Raw genomic sequence first — 15922 nt, 5'->3', positions numbered from 1 at the left:
AAATCGAAGAATGATAAGGCTCAAATGTTTATCACAAGTCCTAGATATTAGAATCATCCGACTGATGTCGATTAGATTTAAAGAAGCGGATCATGAGACAGTTACCAGTTAAAGTCGGAAAACCTTTTAATTCAATCTTCCCACCTTCTTCAGCAGGTTGCATTCCATAAATCCAAGAGCTAAGACTTGACCAATAACAAACTAATCCAAGACTAAAATAAAACCTGCTGTGAAGCATATAGAACACTTCAAAGATAAATGCATTTCCCGCGGCAAATAGAACTCCAGGATTAGCACATGTGATTCACTTGCAGGAGCCTTGTAGTGTTGGCTGAATCCAGATGGGGCGCGCGCGGAAAGATAGTCTTGGCGTTCCTTGGATAATGAGGTTCAAATTTACTGTCGTCAAAGTTGAAGACTCCCATATCATCAAGAGGCTCCTCGTATCCATCATCAAAAAGTCCATCGTAGCCTTGGCATTCGTAGGTATCATCTGTGAAATAGATACAATTTGGCTTGCATCCTGGAAATTCTGTCGATGACAAAGACATGGAAGCTAAGAATTATTCCCTAAAAAGAGTGTTCGCCCGCCTAAGCTCTTTAGCCGTCCCCACTTGTTGCTAAGATTATATCCAGTTTGAAGATTTCGAACCCAACTGTGCAATATGAACCATCAGCAACCTTGTATCTCCTCCTAATTTGCAACAAGTCCCCACAAGAAGCCACGATATACTTCTTCCTCCTGTATATATAAGAATGAGACAATCCTGTTGGAGTTATCCCTCACATGAGGAGAGAAACAGAGCTGGAGAGAAACGGAGCTGATTCGGCGTTGATATGTCGAGCGCCAAGGCCGAGTAAGCGACTCTGCTCCGTGCCTTTGAATCAGTCCAGTGTTTGGGCGCGACCCGCGCTCAGATGAGGCACACCTGTGCTCATGGCTCCAGTGTTTGGGCGCGACCCGCGCTCAAGGGGGGCGCACCTGCGCCCAGGTCTAATGTTTGTGGGCCTTGCTACAGTAACCGCGAAATTTGGTTTTTGGATATAAAAACCAAAATCAAAGTTTTGGAAAACCTAATCTAACCAAGTCAGAAGGATTGGAATCTAGACTAAAACAAAGAGAGAGAAACCCAATCTTGAAAGCTATCAAGATTGAGAGATAACCTTTACAGAGATACAACCCTGTAAAGAGATAAGAGTGATCTAGTAAGGTGAGAGACTGAAAGGAGAGATTGTAATCTTCTTTCCCACTTTATAAAGAACTGGCTCTTGTGGAAGTAGGCATTATTGGCCGAACCACGGTAAATCTTTGTGTTGTGGTTTGCCTTTACTGCTTTTCATTATTATTTGTTGTTGATAGTTGTTTAACGAGTTGGGCATGTTAGTATAGGCTGTAGTTGATATTTAGATTTTGTCCAGAGTTGAATTGTGTTCAAATACAAATTATCTGTGTAGTTGGGGAATCGATTGGTATTGGTATAATCCCCAACAAATCCTGGGTGTCTTCCTACGTACTCTCACAAGCTTAGGATGAGGATCATTCACATCACAAGAAAAAAAAAACTATTCCTCTGTAGTCAACGACATAAATTGATCTTTGTAGTATATAACATCATCCATGCTCTGGTATTTTAAGTCTAGAAAGGTCCAAGTCTTGCCACCATGTTTCAGAAAGGCCAGTCTGGAATACTCACTGTAGATTGCCATTACTTCATAATTTGAATTTGACACCGGCGGACAAAACTACCTTTTGTAAGAAACCTTCATCAAATCTTTCGGCCCTTTCATGTGAAAACGTTGTTAAAGGTGGCAGTTGATCTCATTGTTAACTGGCAAAAAGGGATTCAACAGATGAACCTCTAGTGAAACCGAAACCGGATCTACAGTTACCAACCAGCCATTACTTGAACCACGGCAAAACAGCCTGTGGGGCACTGGTACCCGAAAATCGCTAAGTCCCTTCTTGGAAAGGCTGTACAAGTTTTGTGTTTGCTTGTGTTGGTTGTCATGTTCAGTAGGAAGCATGAGGGCCGGAAGTTCTCGAAAGCGCAGATTACGGTTTTGCAAATAACTAGACAGCCATGACTGGCAAACAGTGCCAAATCGGATATAGTCTTTGATATCGATTAACTTCTTGGAAATAAAAGCTAGAAGATGGTCTGGAATATCCAACCAATTGATCTCTCGAACTATCTGATTAGGGACAAAGTTACCTGTGATCTTCCTGAACTTGTTACAAACTTTTTTCTTATAAGGAATATTATAATCTAGCTCCAAGTTTTTCCCTATTAAGATACAAGATCATAGAGAGGAAATAATGGCGGCGGCGTCAAGCCTTACTGGAGGATTGTGTGCTTGATAGCCTTAACAGAGCATGAGAAAAGGCCAAACCAGGTTTCTATTTGTTGTATAATTTCTTTATTTTTGAGTATTTCTAAAAGGACTCGCAGTTGTTTAGGGGTATTGTTGGAAAGAAAAATGGCACAGGAAAAACCTGAGGACGGTGCTTAACAACGTGTGTGTGTGCCACGGAGGATACAAAACAAGATTTGTTTTGTAATCTAGCTTGTTCTGTAAGAGGAATTGATATCTAGCTTGTTCTGTAAGAGGAATTGATAGAACAAGATTTATTATCTGAGTAATGCTTAGGGCTTGACATCAGTTTGGAACTTTTTCTTCATTTTAGGAATCTCTGTGGGTGTTGGTTGGTGGCTTTGTAGTAAGCAGCGCAGAAGGCGTATGACAAGTCCTTTAATTTTAGTTTTGCTATCTTTCTTTTCTGCATAATCGAGAGATTAGAGATAGGTTGTCTGATTGAATGGCCGTTTGGCCCTCCATAAAATTATTTAGTTCAAGGTAGAGCAAACTTGTTTGACTGATTTATTATAGGAAATTTTAGGATTTAAGGTAAGGAGATTTGCACCCTATTGGCGCTTTTGAGCATGTTGCTCTCACAAACCCTACACTATAGAGCCTACATGGTAGACATCAGAGTAGAGCATTACTCTAAACAAAAATCTTATTATTATATATAATATTCACATTTTGCCTAAAAAAAAAATACTCTAAACAAAAATCGAGTGTGTGATAAGACAAGTTTTTTGTAGTAACTAATCATCCCATTGATTCGATCATATCACTTGTAGGATTGTCAATCTCGATCGATTACAAGAATCATGTGTGAACTAGGTATAGTGACCTTTAGGTATACCATATGTTTAGATAACTTGGCATGCCAGACTTGATGCAGAATCAAATATCTTGAGATTGAATGCAATTTAGTGCTTTCCTAGTTTAGATGCATGGTATAGACTTGTACTGTAAGTTGGCATGCCAAACTTAAAACAGAATAATAGCATTTGAGATATTCCCTAATTTGCATTGTGGTAGCCTCTCGGATTCGTTCATCCAATTAAGGCCTATATATATTGTCTCCAAGAACTCATCCTGTTGCACACAAATGTTATTGTCCGTTCAACCTCCAAAGATCTCGTGTTCATTGCTTTTCATCTGTCATTTTGTTAGGCGAAATATAAGAGAGGTGGAAAGTCATGAACAATGAATTCTTTGCACAGGATGATTTTTATTATTATATTTTTAAGGTTATAACGAAATTTTAGTGTGAATTTCTAGACCCATTAGTGTTCCAGATGCTTATCAATTGATGGAGTATACAGCTAGATTTTGTTGCATCTGCGTTTTCCTTGGTTCCATATCTCTCAGGCGGATCTGGACTTGATGAGGTTTGATTATATTATGTTACTGTGACTCTGTCAATGATTCAATTGTTGAAAAGGGGACTTGTTTTTGGTTGAAAGGTGACTCTAGAGTTTGTTCCTACTGTCATTCCTGCAGTACGCTTCTCTTTCCGAACAGCAATAGGTGGAGTATCAGTTCTATCAACAACCGGTAAATCAACATCAATAGTAACTGGTACAGGAGGGATAGGAGATGGTTCAATACTTGATAAAAGTGAATCAGCGGCAAGTGGTGAACTCGGAGAAACAGAAGATGTCGGGCAGTTTGGTGGAGAAGGTTGGCGCCCTGGATATCGACGAGTATAGACCTGTAAAGGAGGTGAAACCAAATGTGAAATTGGAGGGGAGACTATAGGCTCTGGCTGAACACTCACCGGAAGTGGAAAAGAAATAGAAACCGAATGTGAATCCTCATGAGGAAAAGGGAATACTGAAAATCACTCCCCTTGAGATAGAATATCACCTGAAAAGAATGTAGCATGTTCTAAGAAGGTAACGTCCATGGAGATGAAACAACGATGCGATGAGGGGTGATAACACCGATAACCCTTCTGGGTATGAGAGTAACCCAGAAACACACATTTCAAGGCACGTGGATCTAATTTAGAGATAGACCTAGTGACTTGGACGAAACAAATACACCCATAAACACGAGGTGGGATTTGAAAATCAGAACGATCAGGATAAATAATGGAATACGGGGTGAGAAAGCCAAGAGCTCGAGATGGAGAACGGTTAATGAGATACACCGCCGTAAGGACAACATTAGATCAGAAACGTGAAGGAACATTCATGCCAATAGACATAGCACGAGCAAGATCAAGAATATGACGGTTTTTTCTTTCTGACTTGCTATTTTGCTGTGGAGTCTGAGTGTTAGAGGTTTGATGCAAAATACCATTAGCCTCACAGAACTGTCGAAGACTATGAGACAGAAATTCCCCACCCTGATCGGAACGAAAGACTTTAATTGTTGTACCAAACTGTGTACGAACCATTGCAGTAAAACTCTGGAAAATGGAGGAGACTTCATCCTTTGATTTCATTAAATAAACCCAAGTACACCTAGAGAAATCGTCAATGAATAACACAAAATAAAGAAACCCTAAAACAGAAGTGACCGGGGCAGGACCCCAAACATCGGAGTGCACAATATCAAACAAAGACGAAGTTTTATTACTACTTAATGGATAAGGGCTACAATAATGTTTAGCCAGTTCACATGTCTCACAAGATAGACTTGACATGGACACTTTGGAAAAGAAAGATGGAAACAAATAACGTAGATACTCAAAAGAAATATGACCTAAGCAGTGATGCCAACGTAACACCCGCTCTACATTTTCACTACCAGACGAAGACTCTAACTGGAGGGCATGGGGAAAGACTGAAGAAACAGGTTTATCTAGTACATATAAGCCACCCTCTTCACGTCCACTGCCAATCACCTTCTGCGACACCAGATCCTGAAAAACACAATAAGATGGATAAAAGGTTACATTGCAGTTTACATCTTTGGTAAGTTTACTAATAGAAATAAGATTGGTGGTCAACTTGGGGACATGAAGAACATCAGGTAACAAAAAGGAATCAGTAATTGGGATACAACCCTGCCCTACAATAGGCGTTTCAACCCCATTGGCAAGATGAACTGTCCGTTTCCAAGAACTAGATGCATAATTCCGAAAAAGAGAAGACATACCAGTCATATTATCAGTGGCATCCGAATCAACAATCTAGGGCGCAGTCCGGGATGCAGAAGTACTATCGGCAAATGCAAAATTACCTGCATGAGAAGGTCCCAGTTGAGAAGACATAGAAAGAAATTGCCAGAACCTGCTAATCTCTTCCGGAGAAAGAGCACTAGAAGCAGAAGATCGACTCTAATGTACTAGAGTCAGCAGATAGGTGTGATATGATGAGGACTGAGATGTTGATCGTGGTGGTTGAAAACCAGGAGGACGACCGTGTAATTGATAACATGTTACCTTTACATGCCCAAATCTACCACAATGATCACACTTCTTGTTTGGAGGACGAGAACTACTAGAGACCGTTGGCAATGGCAAAAGCCCAGGTAATGGTGCCCGGAAAGTTTGTGGAGGAACTGATGGTGGTGGCGGATAACCATAACGGACTGCCATAGCAGAAGTCTCAGACAGAAGACCAGGAGTATGAGGTACAGGTGCTCGACGACTCTGATCAGAGAGACAATAGACATGTGCTTCCTCGAGAGTTGGGAACGGATGCTTGTCAAGCAGATGAACAACAACATACTCAAACTTAGGATTGAGCCCAACAAGAAACTAAAATACTCGATTCTTCTCCACAATTTTTATATAAATCTCTGTTGCATTAGCTGGCCATTCAATAAAACTATCATAATGAGATAGTTCTTCCCAACCAGATCGAAGTCTCACATAGTACGCCCCAAGTAGAGATCGAGTTCCTTGTTTGAAATTTCCAATCTCATTGGAAAGTTGGGAACTCCTTGCATTATTCAATTATGTCTTTGAGAATATACTGTACGAAGAGATTCCCAAATAAGATATGCAGTGTCTATAAACAAATAGCCAGCAGAAATCATTGGTTGCATATAATTAATCAACCAAGTCCTCACCATAGAATCATATGAGAATCACTTAGCATACTTCGGATCAGTTTCTACAGGTGCCTTTTCTGTGCCCAGAAGAAATCCTATCTTTCCACGGCCTCCAACAAACAGGTTTTACGGTATTGCCCATCGAACATAGTTCAAACCATCTAGTAGCTGTGAGGTAATTTTCAAATTCGGATTATCATGAACAGGGTAGAAGGACTGGACATCTTCACCCGTTCTAACCGAAGAAACAATCGAGATAGTAGACTCATCACTATTAGTCATATTGATTAAATAATTACCTTAAAAATAATAAACAGATCTGAGATTCAGATCAACACCTATCGCATCTCGCGATTGGTTATAAAAAAAAGGAAAGACAGAAAAGAAGAAGAAAAAAAATCGTGGAAGCTTAGGTTGCGATCAGAACAATTTGCTTTAATGGTTCTGATGCCATATAGAAAGTAATTTAGGGAAAAGTTAAGTGAATGAGAGAACTCATCACTTATATTTATAGAATCATAATAGAAACCCTAGAAAGGGTAATAAAGTAATTACAGAGGTAATATAGGAAAATACTATAATAGCCCTGCTAACACCTACTTCTTAGCACAAGTCATAAAAATCTATGTATTACAATTACTTTCTATCAAATTTGTACTGGATGAACAGGTTAAAGGCATAATGAATCTGCAATAGGGAATGCTAGTTCCCATTTGTATGAAACAGAGTTAAGTAAGAGATTACAATGAGTACAATGTACCTAGAAAATCTTAAACAAATTGCATACTTATCATCAGGCCAGTTCTTTCATATGGAAATATGCCATTACAGTTTCTCAAAGAATGTGGTGGTTTGGATCATAGCACAATGTAAATTTGGATTAATCATCACAACTACTACTACAAACTAATCGCCATAGATGTAGCAAGTCTCATCCTCTACGTATCACTCAGTGTATATCATAATTGAGTTAACTGCAACTTCTTTTAACTATTCCTTAGGTATGTCTTAGTTCAGATCTCCTCTCTATTTCCTCACATGTATTTCAGACTATGGTTGCAAATTTTGTACAAGGATGTCTGTAACATCTCTCGAAGTTACATAGAGCACTCAAGCAAGGTAAATTTTTTTTGGGTTAACGAGTATTAACCCCCCACTAGATGAGCTAATTAGGATTTCCCACCACTAGAAGACACAACTCTTCGCATTGAATCAGCGTGCCTTCTCCACCAAACAAGTTGGTCACCCTCTATCAACCTATTACGGTGAGCTTATAAAAAATTTTCAAGAATTAGATTATTGTGATAAAGTTGTCATGAAGGATCCTGATGATGTTCTCACATATAAGAAATCGGTCGCATGGTTGCGAGTGCACATCTTTCTAAGGGGTATGGATGCAGAGTTCGAACAGATCAGAGGTGAAGTTCTTCGGAAGAACTCAAAGTTAGATCTCGACGACACCTATGCCTATGTTCGTCGAGATGATGTACGCCGGGATAACTTGAATATATATTGAACTAGACAATCCTGAGTCTTCCGCTTTGATGGTTCGCCGCACCAAGCCCCAGTCTCGGCAATATGCTCCAAAAATTGATTCTGACCAAGCACGATCACATAAGGATAGCTATGAGATAGGTGTTGCCAAACCTGAACGTATATGCACTCACTATGGTGAGACATGCCATACAAAGGCACGGTGTTATGACCTGATTGGCTATCTAGATTGGTGGGATCCAGAGGAGGCGCCGCGCAAGCTCAATTCGAAGCCAAACCACGAAGCCTCTGTTGCCATGACCAAACCTCCCACTGATGTTGCAGAAGCTTCCTCTTTGATTGCTACTTTAGGTAACATTGGTAAGGTTCTCCATACTTCTGCATCTAATAGTAGTAGTAGTAGTAGTATATGGATAATTGATTTCGGTGCTACGGATCACATGACCTTTAACAATCAACATGTTCGGTTTATGAAGCAGTCCACAGAACATACAGTCTCTACCGCTAATGGCACTCCCTCACCTGTGATTGGAGAATGTTCAATTACTATTTCACATAATTTGAATCTTGATTCTGTCTTAGTTGTACCTTCCCTCAACCATAACTTATTATCTGTTGCTCAAATAACCTGTGTGTTGCATTGTGTTGTGATTTTCTGGCCTAACCTTTGTGTTTTTAAGGACATCCGAACTCGGAAGACAATTGGTTGTGGTACTAGAAGGGGGAAGTTGTACTACCTAGATCTGAAACGCGCTAGCTCACATCAGTTGGCTCAAGCTCTCTCAGCAGATCAGACTGACAAGTCCTCCGAAATTTGGTTGTGGCATCGGCGCGGCGCATGGGTTTCGTGTCTTTAAATCTAAATTGCATTAGTCAGATGATGTCTATGACTTGTAGTAACCAAAGTTAAAGCAAAAGCGATATGCGCACTATGGATAGTTGATCCGAGACACTATACTGGACCTAATGATTGACTTGTAATTCTAGAGATGATGATTGAAGTTCCAAATTACTATTCATGACCTCGCAATCCGGTAAAAATAATTTCAGTTCGTATATAATTCCTTGAATAACTTGGAATAATCTATGCATATAGTCCCGACCCCTTTCAACAAAAAACAAAGCCTCTCTTTGAACAATTGCATCACTCTATGTGACATTAGTAAGACCGAATTATATCTAGAACACCTAAGAGAATTAGAAAATAAGAAATGTGGATGCACAAGAATTGTTGAAATTATTCATAAAAATATGGACATTAGTACATAACAATACTAATGGGTCTAGTAGAGATTTGCACTAGCATTCAGTTTTGATTCTTTTCATTTTGTGTGACAAATAATAATTTCAAATAAGTTGTGAATAATTAGTTAAAAAAATGAGTTTTTTTTTATGCTTGGTTGGGTTGGGGTTGGCTCACCCTCACTTAATTTCCTGGCTCCGCCACTGTGTGGGAAGAAAGATTATAATCACTATTTTCAAGTCTCTCCAAACTTATTAGATCTTTCTTCACTAATATCTTATTACAAGTTTTATCTTTTTGTAAATGTTTTATCTCAATTCTGGTTGCATTTGGATTTATCTTTTTGTAAATGTTTTATCTCAATTCTGGTTGCATTTGGATTTATCTTTTAGGGCGTGCTTGATAAATATTCCCACTTAAGGGGCAAATATGTAATGAGAAAACATTTTCCCACTTTAAATTTTGCCGGCAAACTACCTAACAGGAAAATAGAGTTTTGCCGCTGCTTGATTCATCACCAGGCAAATGTTGGCAAATCTTATTTGCCAGGTTAGGCGGTGCTTGATAACACAATTTTTGCCATTGGCAAATTCGGCAAATGTTTCAACCCTAGTTTTGATCATTCGCTTCTCTCACTCTCTCTCTCGAACATCGATTTCAAACATGGAAACGGTAATCAACTTCACTTTCTCTCGTATTAACCACTTTGAAATGTTGTTTTACTTCGATTTCTGTCTTTGATTTGTGTTTTTGAACAAATTTACGCAGAACGATGATGTTTGAATCAAATCACTGCGAAAGAAGTTTATATCCCAAATTCATGTCGGGGCCGAGTAAAGATCTGATTTTTCTTCTCTCGATAACGATCTTGATCACGATTAAAGGCCGAGAAGCGTTTAATTGAGATGATTGTTAAAGATGAGAAAGATAAGTTTGTTAATCGGTCTAAAAACTTGGTTTCAAGTAATTCCTAATGAACACTTGGCCGAAGTGAATGATGGAAGATTTGCTTTGAGAAAGATAAGTAGTTTCTCGCGTGTCATATTGATTCGGTTGAGTGTGCTGAAGCTATAATGGTTGGAAAAATTGATCTAGGTGTTCAAGTGATTGAGTTTGGGAAAACTGCTTTACATTGTACGTGCAGCTAAAATGCATTCGAAACGATGTTGATATCGAGTTCGAACTGATCTTAGATCAACTGATGATAGTGAAGAACTACCTATTGAGATGGCTTTGTCTAGCAAAAGGTATATTGATTGAATAAACTGTAACTTTACTTTGCTTTACATGTTATAAGTTTGTATGAATATGTAATGTAGTGTTTCATTGTGACATTTTGATTGTTTTTCCTCGATTTAGAATGATTACTTGGAGTTCAGATGAAGTGATTGACGATTTATTAGTTAAATTCAGCGAAATGGTTAGAATAATTTATGTTTGGTTGATTATTAAGAGTTGTTTATCTCATATAATAGGTTTTAATTTTTTTGTTTTTTGATCCAGGTATGGTTGCGGGGTTCTTGTGTTATAACTCATTCATGGCTTTGGTTTGCAGGAATAGTTGGTGGGGTGGTACTGTTCATAACACAATGTGAGTATTAAATGAAGAACTAAAATTTATCAAATTTCCTTATCGGATGCTATCGGATATTGTTCTTCGTGTAATACTCCAAAGTTTAGTGATTAAGGTGTACCTTTGAAGTACATTGACCCATTTACTAAAGTTTGATGCAATGAAATGAAATCTGGGTCGCTACGTTCGTTCTTCCTTCCTTTTTGGTGCATTTAATCATCAATATAAAAACCCACTTCACAGTTCACACTCATTCTGTAACGCCTGTATTTAAAATACGTATTTATTTATTAATTAATTAATTTAATTATTTATTTAAAATTGGCTGGATTGGATTTGAGATATGTGGGCCTGGTTTCTGGGCCCGAGTCTGTGTTGGGCTTGGGTTTCAAACCCGAGTATATATTCATATTGTTCTAGAGAATAGGGTTTTTAGAGAATAAAACATAATAAAAATGGAGGCGGCTTGTTTGCTCGAGCGTTGGAGCGCGACGACTCGGATTAGGAGGGATTCGTCGAGCGGTTAATTAAGGTGAGTAGTTTAGTTTTCTTCTTTTTCTCGTCTATAGTATATAGTTTCTATACAGATAACAGTTTTACTAGAGTACAAGGTTTCTGTTAAAGTTTTATGCTCTTCATCGTCTGTGATTATTCCGCTGGTTATTGTTAAAACTGGTTAGCTTATTGGGCTGTTGAAGCCCTTCATTAAAACTGTTAGAACGGTTCAAGCTTTGGAGTTTCGTTAATGGCGGTGAGCCAAACCGAAACCGAGAAAACGTCCCAATTGTTTGGTTGGAACTCGTTGTTGGGATGGTTAGGATGTTGTGGCGTTGGGGAGAATTTATGTTTGAGTGCTGTTGGGGGCAGTTGGGAGCTCGGAGAAGAAGCTTTAATGGCGGCCGACAGAAAATCGCCCAGTTATATTAAACTTTGTTGTTTGGGTTTTGGTTGGGTATTTAAAAGGGGTTGTTGGTGATGGGATTAGGAGGATTGATTGAGGGGATGAGGGCTGCGATTGAGGGCTGAGAGGAGCTTGGAATAGCGTCAATGGCGGTCGGGGTTGAGTTTCGCAGTATGAGGGAATCGGGTTATGATGGTATTGGTAGATGGGGGTTTTCATGGGGGTTAAAACCGCTTGGTTGAAATGGGAGATGGTGGTGGCCGGCGTGAGCTAGTGCGGTGGTGTAGGCTGCTGGGAGGAAGAAGGAAGAGGACGACCTGTTCCTCTTAGTTGGGCTTGGGCCTTGGGCTTAGCTAGGTTAGGTGGTTGGGCCTTAGCTAGTTTAAGTGTTTGGGGCCATTTCATTTTAAGTTGTGTTGGGCCCATTTCATTTTAAGTTGTTTTGGGCCAGTTCAGTTTAAAGTTTTTGGGCCGGTTTCAGTTAAATATTTGGGCCGAACCCATTTGTGTTTTGGGCCAGTTCAGTTTAAGCTTTTGGGCCAGTTTCTAATATTTATTTGGGGCAGTCCATAGGACTTAATAGATATTCAAATGGGTCTTTCAATATTTAGACTTTCGGGTTCTAAGGTTTGGGCTTGGCCAGTTGGGTCCGAACCATTACCTTGGTCATGAGCCCATGAACCATGCACATTGCCCTTAGCCATGAACTATGGCTATGACCCTGAACCTGTCGAACATGGAAACGACAGTTTGACTTTGACAATGACGTAGTGACGTTGACTTTGACCGTTGACAGTTGACTTTGAAATGTTGACTTTTTACAGTTTTTCACATATTTAAGAATATGGACAATTGTAATAATAAAATATTATCGAAAATTGTATAACCTTGTTTGTCATTATTTAATTAAGAGTTGATGTAAATAGTGTGTAAAGCATATAAATATTGGCACGTAACTAGAGGGAAATTCTGATAATAAGAATTTGATATATATGTTTTTATGAGTATTAAACTGCATACGGACTTAGATTCATGGACTTTAGATTTTTGGGATTTGATTGTGGACTGTGGACTGTTTAATTGTGCTACATTTTATGTTGTAAATTGTATGGACAAATCAAATGTTAAAATGCTGTGGAAGCTTGTATAAATTTGGTTGTCATTATCTAAGAAAAATTTGACATTGATATTGTGTATATTTTGACATGGGACGAGATAGAAACTTTAGGAGATATAATATTTTTAAAATGCTATAAAAATGTATGCGATACGTTTGAAGCAATTGTGACATTCTATAATATGTTGGGATATATATATATATATATATTAAATGCAATAGTTTTAGAGAAATAAATGTATAAACACTCTATTATTTTATCTGTGAGATACTAGTAGAGTATTTGTGGATATTTCTCACGGGATTGTGACGTAGTGCAATAATATATTGGAACGTGAAAGAATGAAAGTGGTTATGAGATATAATTGAGATATTTCTAAATATTGTGGCTTAGTGCAATAAGGTATTTGACCTGCACGTGATATAATGGAATTATTATGAGTCATAAATGTATGACACTTGAATAAATTACGTAACGAAAATCCTAGAACCTAGCTACCACAACTCATGTGATTTGCCCTGTGTGGGCGTGTGCAATTTGATTGACCCTTCTGGCGTTTCAGTGAATCTGAATGGCCCTTCGGGCGTAAGTAATTTGATTGGCCCTTCTGGCGTAGCCGAATAGTGGCTTGATTATTCTGTTCGCAAAATTAGAACGAGACGCACGATATTTTATGCCGAATAGTAGCAGTACTTACATAATGACTTTCGTGTGAGGGTTACCTGGTGTGCGGCATCCTGCTCAAGGTAGTTACGCACGGATGTACATGTAAGGGGAGACATGTGGATGTACATGTTCGGCGTTGGGAAGCGATTGTGGTAGCCAGGGAAACTAGGTAAGACATAGATACGACGTGATTTTAGGGACACGCAAAGAAAGCCTGAAATAATCTAATTATGGTAATATGTTGGTTAATGATGTATCTTTAGATAGATGATTGTATATGGTTTTGCAGAAGGGTGGGTCAAACTAAGTACTTGGGCAGAGATGACCCACTCTGTAATTGAGCATGAAATGCGGTACGTATATAATATGCTTGGTTGGTTATTTGTTTAGTTCGAACCTAAGGCGTCTCGATGGAGAAACTACATGCCTTATTTATTATGCGTATAGTTTGTTGTGTGGTTAGTGGAAAGTTAAGGCGCCTCAGTGGAGGAACTACCTGCCTTAATCATTGTGCTTAAGGATGTTGTATTAGTTGTTGGAAGTTAAGGCGCCTCGGTGGAGAAACTAACTGCTTTATAGATTGTGTATATATATGTATAAGTATATGTTGTATTTTAGAGCTACTCACACCAGTATTGTTTATAATGCTGACCCAATTTGCATGTTTGCTTATCGGGTGTGTTCATTAAATGAACATAGTTGATAAGTCTTGACAGGTTTAGTGTTGAAGAAGGTTGGTTGCTGCTTGTGGTTTGCGTTAGTGTTGCATCTCATGATATGTTTTGTTTTCCCTTGAGGTGATATAGATTTTCAGTCTAGACAATGTTATTTGTATTTTCATTTGTAATTTTAAATAAAGAGTTATTGAAAAGAGATTTGTAACTTCATCTTATTTGTAAATTTTTGTAATGAAGAGGACTTTTGGTACTATGTTTATAACCATAACGTGCTTGTTAGAAATTGTTTATTGTTATAGGCATATCCCGCAGCGAGGCACCTAAGAGGGAGGATGTTTCCCTATTTTGCTGAAGCTTGTGTAATTTTTGGGAATGACTACTCATATCATACTCTGAATGTTTGTGAAAGCTTTGGGCTAGTTGTTGCTAACACTTCACAAACTGCGAGTGTACTTGGTGAAAGTTTTGGTGATACACAAGTTGAGAGTGTTGAAAGCGTTGGTGGACTTGGTGAACCTTCTAGTGTGGTTGATACTACTCCCTCCCCCCCTTCAGTGGAGTATTCATTCTCTTCAGTGGAATATTCATGGCAGTAGACTTCGTAGTTGTTGAAGTTACTTGTTATTTTGTGAATTTTGTCTGTGTTTTAGATATTTTAGAATGAGATTCTTCATGCAATCCATTAGTGGTGGTGTGTGGGGTTGCTGGGATGTGTGTGGTGTGTCGTGTTGGCGGTGCAAATGTGTGCTGCAGGTGTGTGGAGATGGTTCGGCTACTGGTGTGTGAAGTGTAGGCTGCAGCGTGTTGCTGGTGTGTGTGCTGCTAGTGTGTGGGCTGTTGCTGTGTAATTGTGAGGGTTGAGGTGTGCTTATGTGTGTGCTGCGGTGTGCTTCTGTGTGTGAAGTGTGTGTTGGTGTGTGATGCTGCTGTGTGTGAAGTGTGGGCTGCAGATGTGTGGTGTGTAGTGTTGCTGTTGCTGGTGGTGCTGGTGGTTGGGCTGCTAGTGTGTGACTGTTGGCTGTAGTGTGCTACTGGTGTGTGATGCTACAAGAGAAAAAAGAAAGATGACTTCAGGGAGACTACTATGCGAGACTGCAGAAGAGTTCAAGGAGACTGCAGAAGCGTTACTATGCGAGTGATGTGAATTTATTTGCATTGTATTGTTGCTATGCTATTAAGTATTTCCATTGTTGAAATTGTTGTGGTTTTATGAATGTAAAACAGTTGTGTATTTATGAATGGAAAACATTTGTAAACCATTTGGTCACTTTGCTCAATGTAATGGGTGTCTATTGATGCTCTGGAAATTTCATTTGTCTATATATTAGTATCATTTTAGAAATTTAGAATTTCCTTTAGGCTGATTAAGAATATTTACAGAAAGTTCAGGTCGGCTAAATGCGTTAGAGGCAGAAGTAGCTGGAGCTGAATTGGCATGTAATCTGCTGAAGAAGTATCAGCCTAATCAGACACTTATTTTGGGAGATAGTAGATATCTTATGCAACTGCTGAGGAACAATGGAGAAGATGCAGGATGGCAACATAAAGTCAGAGTGATGGATATAGTGTCTTCTTGTAATTCTCTTACTGAGAACTCAAATAGTTTATGTCAGTCTTTTATTTTCTATTGTGTTAAGAGGATCTTGGGAAAAGGTCAAATTCTCGATACCTTATTAGAGTTTGATGTGAAGGGACGATACCTTGTTAGGGTTTGATGTGAAGGAAAGTGTCTAGTCTAGTAATTATCTCATTAAACTCTAACCTTCTCATTCATTGATACCTCAGGCACAAAGCAAATACTTGGATTTGAATATATGTGATTTCTCATTTGGTATTTGGTTGTTGAATCTGCAGAACTCTTTTGCATTACTGTGGCAGTTCGTCAGGTTT

The sequence above is a fragment of the Coptis chinensis genome, chromosome 4, assembly GCF_015680905.1.
Source record: "Coptis chinensis isolate HL-2020 chromosome 4, ASM1568090v1, whole genome shotgun sequence".
Classification (NCBI taxonomy): domain Eukaryota; kingdom Viridiplantae; phylum Streptophyta; class Magnoliopsida; order Ranunculales; family Ranunculaceae; genus Coptis; species Coptis chinensis.
The sequence above is the reverse complement of the archived record's forward strand: the minus strand, read 5'-3'. Positions refer to the sequence as shown.